Below are 9,458 nucleotides of genomic sequence, written 5' to 3' on the forward strand. Positions count from 1 at the left end.
ATGAGGAAATTTACCATCTCACAAAACATTGAATCTGTGGGTGGAGTGGGCCCCAGGTAGGGGGACTAGGACTCGGGTGCTTCTGTCTCTCTATGGGTTGGCTTTGCCCTCGGGGTGCCTCCCCTCCTGCCCCAGAGGAGCCAGTATCTCTTGGAAGAGCTCCATAGGTGTAGCTTCCAAGGCTCCTGCATTCAGGGGAGCCCAAGGCTGTGGGTCCCCATGAGGAAGTTATAGTTCATTTAGAGTCTTCCCAGTCCAGATAACTTTGCCAATCAAGCCCAGTTGATATTTTATTTTCATCTGGTTTTCAGAGTAACAGAACTAAAAAATTAATGGAAAGGCCAAATTCTCTTTCAGAAGGAAAAATGGTTGTGTTAACATATTACCTACATTGTCGACATCCATAAGTGAGTTCATTCTTAATTTTCCCTTTTTTGTGCTTTTTTTTCAAGTTTTGGTCAGAGTTATGCTCTCCTCATCAAGTGCATTAGGACTCTTTCCATCTTTGTCTGTACTTTGGAAGAGTTTAAATAGGATGAGAATTCTCAGTGTTCCCTCACTCCTCCATGGAAAGCATGGAATTTTTCTTGTTCATTTCCACAAACCCAGGGACAAAACAGTGCCTGGGACAGAGCAATCAGAATATTTGCTGTGCTTTCCATGCTACTCAGAGAGGGGTCCATGGCATTGTTCTGGGTTCCTGTCATAACTTAAAGGGAAACTTTCACAACGTCCGGAGCCCTTGATGTCCTGTAAACGAAGGAGGAAGATGTCCTCAAATTCCTTGCAGCAGGAACCCACTAGGTGGCACGCACCTTGACTTCCAAATGGAACAGTACATTTACGAAAGGAAAAGTGATGGCATCTACATCATAAATCTGAAGAGAATCTGAGAGATGCTTCTGCCAGCAGCTCATGCCTTTGTTGCCTTTGAAAATCTGGCTGATGTCAGTGTCATATCCTCCATGAAAACCGGCCAGCAGGCTGTGAAGTTTGCTGTTGCCACTGGAGCCACTCCTATTGCTGGCCACTTCACTCCTGGAACCTTCACTAACCGGATCCAGGCAGCCTTCTGGGAGCTGCAGCTTCCAGTGGTTACTTATCCCAGGGCTGACCACCAGCCTCTCAGAGAGGTGTCTTCTGTTAACCTGCCTGCCATCACTCTGTGCAATGCAGATTCTCCTCTGCACCACCTGGCCATTGCCATCCCATGCAACAACAAGGGAGCTCACCCAGTGGGTCTGATGTGCTGGATGCTGGCCAGGGAAGTTCTGCACATGCGTGGCGTCATCTCCCGTGAGCACCCACGGGAGGTCATCCCAGATGTTTACTGCTACAGAGATCTTGAAGAGATTGAAAAGGATGAGCAGGCCGCTGCTGAAAAGGCATTGACCTGAGAGGAACTTTGGGGTGGATGGATTGCTCCAGCTCCCCAATTACTGCTAATCGACCTGAGGTTGCAGACTGGTCTGAAGACGTGCACGTGGCCTCTGCGCCTGTGCAGCAGTTCTCTGCCAAAGACGGGAGCGCTCAGCCTGCTCTGAGCCACTGAGTTCCAGTCCGCAGCTAACCGGCAGGAACAACCACGGGGTGGTCTTAAGCGGCTCTTCCACAGACTCTTACACGGAAAACGGAAATAAGGTTGACGGAAAATAAACCGCCAGTTTCTAAAAAAAAAAAAAGAAAAAGAATATTTACTGAATGAATTATGTTCTGACAGAACTTGTCCATAAAATCTGAGTCTGATGACTTTTGGAGGTTAATTCTTTGGCATTTTCTTTTTTTTCTCATTTTAGGGCTATATTAGGTTTTCTCCTTTTTTAATTTTTTATGTGTATTTTCCTAGAAAATGATCCCAGATTTGTGCTAATAAAGTAGTGATATTGTGCGTTTTACCCACATTTTCTTTTGATAAAGCTCATAAGAAATTTGTATATTTGATTCTTTTTAGAGATTCGTTATGCTTTTATTTATCAATTCTGTGTATGATTTTTCTTACCTTTTAATTTAGCATTTTATGCTTTGCCTGTATTAATGCCTTCTTCTTACTTGATTTAGATTTATTTTATTGTTCCTCTTCTAGCTCCTTGAGTTGTGTTTGCTTCATAGTACACTAGACAGCAGGCACAGTGCTACAGGTTTTGCTTGCGTTATCTCCCTGAATCCTCATAACACTCCATAAGGCTTCGTAAGAAGTCTTTATATTATAGTGGTTATGAGTGCAGCCTGGAGCCAGACAGTCTCTGCCACTTATAACTGTGACCTTGTACAAGTGACTTCTCTGTGCCTTGGTTTCCCCATCTTTAAAATGGGATAATCCTATAATCTACATCGTAGGGCTGTTGTGGGGGATAAATAAGTCAGTACACATGAAGCCCTTAGAACAGTGCCTGGCACATAATTAGCACCATGGAAGTAGCTGATATTATTATTTAAAGATAAGGAATTAAAGCTTTAAAAAGTAAAGTAACTTGCCTGGAATCACACAGCTATACTAGATAAGGAGCCATCTTTTTTTGAACACAGCCTGGGCAGCATCGCATAGATTTTGGGATGGAGTTTGCTCAGTCTCATTAATTTCTTAATAGTCTCTAATTTCAATTTTGGTTTCTTCTTTGATGAAGTTCCTATTGTTTTTTCCTCTGTAGGAAACCTTTTTGTTTCTTCCTATCTGCGTGATCTTCATCCTTGAAACTCAGAAATTTCAGCAGGATTTGTTAAGTTGTGGCTATTCTTTTATTCTTCCTGACTAACACAGTCCATTTGATCTTAATCCAGTAAAAATCTTTCTCTTTTCTATTAGTTCTTTGACCTACAATCTTCTTTTTTCTCCTTCCATAATTCCTATTCCTTCCTACATATGTTAAAATCACCAAACTTTTTTTGTGTGTCTTTTTTTCCCCTTTAAATTTCTTATCAATATTTTTAATTCTGATTTCTGGGGGAACTTCCGGATTAGATCTTTTAATCCCCAATTCAATTATCTGCAGAATCCAATCCGTTGTTTAACTCCTCTGTTGACGTTTTTTTCCATGAATGAATATTTTAATTTTAATATTTTTAAATTTCAATACGCATGCCAAAAACTGTGTTAACAAACTCATGAAGCCAACCTTGTACCATTTTTATAAAAATGAGGAAGAAATAAAATACAAATGACAAAGCCACATAAAATGGCCTTTAAATTTTCCACTAAAATTAAATTAATTAAAAATTCCACTAAAACATTCATTTCCACTAAAGTTCATCTCCCTTGGATACAGCCATCCAACTTCTCTTTCTCCAAAATCTGATGCCCACTGCCAGCCTCTACAACCAGTTTTTTTTGGTTCCAGCCTACTCTCCCCTAAAGCTTACCTCAGCATCTTTCCATCTTCTTTTTTGATCTTTAATAAAGTTTTTATTTTAGAACACTTTAAGATTTACAAAACAATTGTGAATATAGTACAGAAAGTTCTCATATACTCCACATCTAGTTTCCCCTATTATTACCAACTTATGTTTGTTACATATGTACATAGTATGTTTGTTACAATTAATGAACCAATACTGATACATTATTATTAACTAAAGTCTATACTTTATTCAGATTTCCTTAGTTTTACTTAATGTCCTCTTTCTGTTCCAGGATCCCATTCAGGACACCACATTACATTTAGTCATTATGTCTCTTTAGGCTCCTCTTGCCTGTGACAATTTCTCAGACTTCCCCTGTTTTGATGACCTTGACAGTTTTGAGGAGTACTGGTCAGGTGTTTTGCAAAACATCCTTCTAATGGGATTTGTCATGTTTTTCTCATGATTAGACTGGGGTTAAGTGTTTTGGAGGAAGACTACAGAAGTAGAGTGCTGTTTTTGTCACAAAATATCAAAGGTACATATATCAACAGGACTTATCCTTGTTGATGTTGACCTTGATCATCTGGCTGGGGTGGTGTTTGTCAACTTTCTCCATTGTGATGTTATTCTTTTCCCCCCTTTCCATACTGTACTCTTTGGAAGGAAGTCACCATACACAGCCCACATCTAAGGAGTGAGGAGTTATGTTCTGTTTCCTTGAGGGCCGAGTGTCTACATAAATTAATTTGGCTTCCGTATGGGGGGAAGATTGATTTATTTATCAATAAATAAATCATTGTCTCCCCATTGATTTATTTATTCAGTTATTTATTTATGTCAACATGGACTCACAGATGTTTATTTCACACTTTGGGTTACAATCCAATACTGCTTTGTTTATTTTTTTGCTCAAATTGTTCCAGCTTTGGCCATTTGGGTGTTGTTTCAATTGTCTGCTGTGTCCCCTTTGACCCTATCATTGTGGCTTTTTTTGTTTTTGTTTTTTGAGCACTGTATTACTTTCTGGCACTACAAGATGCTCCCAGCTCATCTTGTCTATTTCTTGCCACAGTCCTAGAATCAGCCATTTCTCCAGAGTGCTAATTTCTTTTATTGGAGAACAGCATTAGATAGCAAGATGGAGGCTAGCTGTGCTCATTGCTGCTGGGGTTCTATTATTTTTTTTAGTTGTGCAATTATATTTTTTATCTTCAAGAATTATTAAATATTGCTTCCTTTCTGTAACAGCATGATCTTTACCGATGCAGTGTAAAAATAAGAACTATAAAAAATATGTACACAGGAAACAAGGGAGGGAGAAGCTTTTTATTAAGTGCTTTTTCACTCAGGGTTATTTTCTCTGAATGCCACATTTAAACTGCTAAGTATTTTTATATACCTGGTAATTTTTTGCTCTGTTGATGCATATGAATAGTTGTTCAGAAAGATAATCAGGATTGGTAGCTGAGATGGGTCCCAACAGAGATTGTGTGAGCCAGTGTAATTTCTTCCAGTCCTTAACAAAAATTGAAGACAAATTTAGATGTATACCTTCTTTTTTTTTAGCAGCTTAGAGATCTAATAGTTTGTTCAGCACAGGGATGGCGCTGAGAGCTACTTGGATAGAGTTTCTCTCAAGAGCAAAGTATCCTTCTTGTCTTAGAAGCTGGACATCAGCTGGCATAAAGCCTCTCTCTAGGTGACATCTCAGCCATCGCTGACCTCACAGAGTCTTCCTGTACCCAGAGGACAGGCACTGCCCTCTGCAGCCTCAAGGATGCAGATTATAAGCAAGATTACTGGACTCCACTCCCTTCAGTCTCTAGAACCCACTCTACATACTTTAAGGGGAAGACTTCAAAAAAGTTGAACTTGTCTCTGCTCACTCCTTTTCTTGTAACCTGCTCTATCTCTAGCTCCCTGGAGGGGGTACAATGGAGATCTCTTCAGTTACCCCAGGTGAATTTCCTCTCATGGTGTGGTGTCTGAACAGCCCTCCTCTTCTCTGATCCTACCCTAGCCATTCCAGACTGAAACCTTGTAAAATGACAAGGTTGGTTTATTAGTTATTTATTGCTGGGTAACAAATTACTCCAAAGCTTAGCAGCTTAAAACAACACATATTTATTATCTCACAGTTTCTGTCTGTCAGAAAACTTAGCTTGGTCATCTGCTTCAAGGTCTCCTACAAGGCTGCAGTCGAAGTGTCAACAAAGGTGTGTGGTCTCATCTGAAGGTTCATTTGGGGAAGGATCAGCTTCCAAGCCCACATGGTTTTGGCAGGACAGTGCCTCATGGTCCTGTTGGACTGAGGACCTTGGCTCCTCCCTGGCTGGAGGCTACCGTCAGTTCTTTGTCACATGGGTCTCTCCAATATAGCAGTTGGCTTCATCAATGCGTGCAAACTGAGAACCCAATAGAGAGCATCTGCTAACAAAAAAAAAGTCACAGTCTTTTATAACCTAGTCATAGATATGACATCCTGTAACTAGGTCCAGCTCACACTCAAGGGGAAAGGATTATGCAAGAACATGAATACCAGATGGGGATCGTTGGGGGCCATCTTAGAAGCTGGCTTGCCACAAGTAAAGATAAGACCCTATTCCAGTCTCTAACTGGGACACATAATTTTTCATCTGGTATTTGTTGGGTTGTTTTTGTGGGATGTTGGGAAAAAATGTGCATAAAACAAGTAGGCTTAAAACACAATCTTGGTCCTGGATACCGTGAACTTGATTTTTAATATGCTGAGGTTGAAATTATGGAAAGAACTTCAGGTGAAAATTTTCAGTCAGTTGTTGCTCAATAATAATTGTTTTAACCTTTTCTATGATCCAGGTCTTGAGTTAGATATTTTCTATACGTTATCTCATTTTAAACCTCATCCCAATTCTATGAGGAAGTCATTACTCCCTGAAAGTTTTGGATGAGGAAGTTGAGGTACAGAGAAGTGAGATAACGTTCCAATGTCTGAGCATCTTGGTTCCCTAAGCAGCTCCCTCACATTCCCAGGATTGCCTGACTTATCCAGTTGCAGTCACCATCTTGAAGGGGACAAGGCTCTGTGAATCAGCACTTTGGGGATGGTAGTAGGATCCACTTGTTACGCACTCCCTCAGATCTGCTAACTCTGTCTAGTTGACCCCAAATACAATCTATTGGCCTCTGTCTCAGTTTCCACCTCTCCATCCTGCTCTCTTGGATGGAATGCATCATAACAACTCTCTCCTTGAGTCCTGACCCCAGTCTTTCTCTCCACAGTCATGGCACCCCTGCTCTTCTTCCATGACTAATGACAGGTCCTAGAAGTTCAGCACAATTCAGAGGGCAGATTTCTCATCCCACCCCCCCCCCTGCAACCCACCAGATTACTTAGACCTCCAAGGTCCCTCAGTTAGTGAGAGGCAGAGTCAGAATTCAACCCATGCTCTTTGTATTATCTCATTCTGCCTCCCAAGTTGACCATTAAAGTAAACAGATAATTCAGACTCAGGCACTATTTTTGGATTATTCTTTCCATAGTCTAGATAGTATCAATTTGATTAAATATGTAAAATGGAATACAGGAGATGAATAAAATTCCTACTATTGCCACAGTCACAATTGCTAGCAAAGGTCTGGAAGGGGTGCTAGGCACATGAAATTAAAGCAATGGTGGGGAAAGGCAGCAGGACACAGGCATCATGCACATTCCAAGGGTTTATTTCATGGCTCCTTTAGGTGGAAAAGGAAGCTCCACCTCTGGTTACATTTCTACAGTCTCCAGAACACCTGGGACACCAAGCATAGGACACAGTGGGGGCCTCATCCACAAAACTGTGTGCTTTGGAGTCTGCCTGAAAGAGTGAAAGACTAATGTTTTCTAAGTTTATTTCAGAAAAAGATAAGCAAAGAAAAGAAAGGAACAGTCACCCTGCTCCTCATGATGCTTCGTAAGACTGGATGATCCTGCAGAGTGCCTCTAAAGTTCTCAGTAACAATGGGGGATCTCCCATGGCCAATCATCCTGGCGGGGTTTCAGTTTGGCTCAGAGTGCAGCATTCGCTGAATAGGGTATCAATTTTATGAAGTTTTGTTACTAATGGATCTTTTAGATAAGGTATTGTTTTATTCATTCCAATTCATCGTCATTATGCTTCTAAGGAAGAGCTGAGGGTCTGGGTCAGGGTCAGGGTCAGGATCAGAGTGTAGGGCAGGATCCTTTTACAGGCTTGACCTCCAAGGAACATTTGATTGAGTTGAACACTCCTTTCCTCTGGAAACTTGCTCTTCTCGTGGCCCCAGTGACACCACATGCTCTTAGCTTTCTTCCTATCTCATACATTCCCTTTCAGTGTTCTTTGCAGGCTCCTTCCCCCATTCCCACTGGACTGTCCCAGTACTCAGTTCTGGGCTCTCCACTCTTCTCTGTCATGACTTAAACATTCTCATTCCATCCTGGCTTTACCCCATCCACATGCTGATGACTCTCAGTTATATCTCTAGCACCGACAGCTTCGCTGAGCTACAAATTACAAGTGTCATATTTTTAAATATATCCAGATTTTGTTTCCCCTATGGATAATTATATCACCATTTCCCACACCCTTTTGGCCATCAAGGTGTAGCAGTGAGACTAGAAAGAATTTTTCTATCCTTCGATATATTCGGATTCAATATATAAATAAAAGATTGCCTCGACTCTGTTGGCTGGGCTGTGATGCTTGCTGCCCCAGGGCAGGAGAAGAATAGACCAAGAAGAACAAAAGTTGGAAGCCCACCTCTTCTGGTATCAAGGGATTATGGGGGAAAGAAGGTGGGGCAGAAGAGGCAGAGGGAGACATACGGGTGCTGATCTTCCCTCTCTGAACTTCTGCCCGGGCAGTGGGAGGTGTATTATAGATTTTGAAGGTAATGTTGAGAGTTTTTGCCCAATTTACTTTGGACGCTCTGAATAGAGAGCATCACCCAGCTGGCCCTTATGCCAACCTTGGCGGTGGGAAGCAGATGGTGGATGAACATATCAGAGTACAATCAGTGGTACGGCAAGGTCAGGCAGAGACAGCACTGGATGGTAGCTCTCTAAAGATCTCCCAAGTCCCCAGGTGGTGAGGATGGAACTCAGGAATTCTCATGTGTTCCCAAAGTGTCCTTGGACCATGGCTGGGTAGAGAGCTAGTCAACATCTGCAGGGCCAAGGTGAGACTTTGGGCCAGGAGCTGGGTGGAGAATATGGCAGACACCCAGAGAGGTGCACAGGGCCAGCTGACATGAGGTTGAGTCAGCCAGGGAGTCCCAGAGCCTTCACTGAACTCTCATCAAGCCACACTGGCTGCCAGCTTCAGCAGTGAACGCCAGCAGAGCAAGCAGTGCCCATGGCTCTGTGAATAAGGCACATTGCTGTAGTGACCAGAGGAGGCAGAAAGGTACACCAAAAGGTACAAAGACTCCTTCTAGGCACTGGTGGGAGGGTACCGTGGGCTCCCATCATCTCGGGGGAGAGAAGAATGATGGGGTGGGAATCTGAGAGATGGAACTGGTTTAATTCTTCCCTTAGATGAAGAATACCAGACTGGACTAACTCTAGTTCCCTCCCTTCACCTGCCGCCGTCCCCCAGTGATTCAGGAATCGTGAGGAAGATCTGAGAAGAGGCTCTGATTCCTTTGCACTTCTGAGTTATATTTAATGGAATCGCAGATTTCCTCAACTCATGAATCTGAATGTTTGACATCTAACATGTATCTTATACTAAACCTAGCCCAAACTGAATTCTTGACCTCCCTCCTAAAAACATCCTGGTCCACCGCCCATTTTCCCCACGTCAGTCAGTGACAGCACCACACCCCATGGGTTTAAGGCTCGCCGTTGACTTCTCCTTTCCCCTCACCCCTCACCATCTAATCCATCAGTAAGTCTTGCCAGCTCTACCTCCAGACATATCCTAAACCCACTTCTCTCTTTCTCCACCATGAATATTATCCTTGCAAAGATTATTGCAATATTCTCCTCTCTGTTCTCACTCCTGAGGCTGCTTCCTGCCCATATCGCGCACTGTCTGTAAGAAAAAGATATCCCTTTCCACAGGTGAATGTAGCCCCATGCTGGACACAGGGCTTGGTGAGTGGCAAAAAGGCTGTAT

At 42.4% G+C, this 9,458-nt stretch overlaps 1 pseudogene; it reads left to right on the top strand.

Annotated features, from left to right (window-relative positions):
- On the top strand, positions 1-1,552 carry LOC131410806 (small ribosomal subunit protein uS2B-like; annotated as a pseudogene).
- Positions 1,553-9,458: the final 7,906 nt, after the last annotated feature.

Source organism: Diceros bicornis, chromosome 1, assembly GCF_020826845.1.
Source record: "Diceros bicornis minor isolate mBicDic1 chromosome 1, mDicBic1.mat.cur, whole genome shotgun sequence".
Lineage (NCBI taxonomy): Eukaryota > Metazoa > Chordata > Mammalia > Perissodactyla > Rhinocerotidae > Diceros > Diceros bicornis.